Here is a 1,643-nt window from a genome sequence, read left to right as displayed (position 1 = left end):
ATCAATGTATTCTTTGTTGTGTTTTCCATGGAATAATTCCATTTCTACAGTTGGCTTTTAACATGTCAAATCAGCTATATACCTTGTTTCCAGAGTTTGTAAAGGTCAGTCTTCTTTCTAGCTGGCTTAGGGCTTGTCTCCAACCCCCTGTGATAACACATTCCTGCATTTAAACAATAGATTACAAATAGGTTCTGCGTATGGGGACACTCAGAGCCAGGCCCAGCTTTTTTCAAAATGTCCATTATTCATGACATTTTGTGCAGGCTTAGGTTGGGGAGGTGATCATTCTACACCCCCAAATATGTACAGGCCAGTCAAAGCCTACTCCAACTTTGATGCTGACAAGGATGCTTTGAACATTGAAATGGCCATGAAGACTAAAGATGTGGATAAGGTCACCGTCATCAACATTTTGACCAACAGCAGCAATGAACAGTGACAAGATATTGCCTTCACCTACCAGAGAAGAACCAAAAAGGAACTTGTATCAGCACTGAAGTCAGACTTTTCCGGTCACCTGGAGATGGCAATTATGGGCCTGCTGAAAACATCTGCTCAGTATGATGCTTCTGAGCTGAAGCCCTCCATGAAGGGTCTAGGGACTGATGAGGAATCTCTCATTGAGATCATCTGCTCAAGGACCAACCAGGAGCTGCATGAAATTAACAGAGTCTACAAGGAAATGTGCAAGACTGACCTGGAGAAGGACATTATTTCTGACACATCTCGTGACTTCTGCAAGCTGATGGTTGCCCTCCCAAAGGTAAAAAGAGCCGAGCAGAAGATGACTCTGTCATTGATTATGAACTGATTGAGCAAGGTGCCCAGGATCTCTATGATGTTGGAGTGAAGAGGAAAGGAATTGATGTTCCCAAGTGGATTAGTATCATGACTGAACAGAGCATGTGTCACCGAATGCTCCCGAAAGCATTTGAAAGGCACAAAAACTACAGCCCTTATGACATGTTGGAGAGCATCAAGAATGAAGTCAAGGGAGACCTGGAAAATGCTTTCCTGAACCTAGTCCTGTGTATCCAGAACAAGCCCCTATGTTTTGCTGACTGTATGACTCCATGAAGGGCAAAGGGACATGTGACAAGATCTTGATCAGAATCATGATCTCCCTCAGTGAAATGGACATGTTGAAAGTCAGGTCTGAATTCAAGAAAAAGTATAGCAAGTCTCTGTACTATTACATCCAGGAAGACACCAAGGGTGACCACTAGAAAGCACTGCTGTACCGGAGTGCTGGGGATGACCGAAGCCTGAGATGCCTTGCAGGTCCAGGAACAGTGCTCCTGTGCTTCCAGCTAACAATTCTAGAAAATCAGCTTGCGACTAATAGCCCCCTGTGCCCATCCCTGTGAGGATGATGTTAGCATTATCCCCTGCCCCATCCTTTTATCAGATTCCCAAGCATTGCCTGGCTTTCTATCTAGTCTCTCCTTATAGCCAAAGAAATGAACATTCCAAGGATTTGCAGGTGAAATCTATGATGTGAAACACTTTGCCTCTTGTGTACTGTGCCATAAACAGGTGAATAAACTGAATGTTTACTTTAGAAAAAAATAAATAAACAATAGATTGGAAGAATTAATATCATCAAAATGTCCATACTACCCAGAGCAATTTATAGATTC

The 1,643-nt window shown here is 43.0% G+C and overlaps 1 pseudogene; it reads left to right on the top strand.

Annotated features, from left to right (window-relative positions):
• The first annotated feature begins 225 nt into the window (after nt 1-225).
• LOC129085396 (annexin A2-like) lies at nt 226-1,370 on the top strand (annotated as a pseudogene).
• The last annotated feature ends 273 nt before the right edge of the window (nt 1,371-1,643 follow it).

Source organism: Pteronotus mesoamericanus, unplaced genomic scaffold, assembly GCF_021234165.1.
Source record: "Pteronotus mesoamericanus isolate MK-2021 breed Mesoamerican mustached bat unplaced genomic scaffold, CSHL_Meso_final scaffold_232, whole genome shotgun sequence".
In the NCBI taxonomy this organism is placed as follows: domain Eukaryota; kingdom Metazoa; phylum Chordata; class Mammalia; order Chiroptera; family Mormoopidae; genus Pteronotus; species Pteronotus mesoamericanus.
The sequence above is the reverse complement of the archived record's forward strand: the minus strand, read 5'-3'. Positions and strand labels throughout refer to the sequence as shown.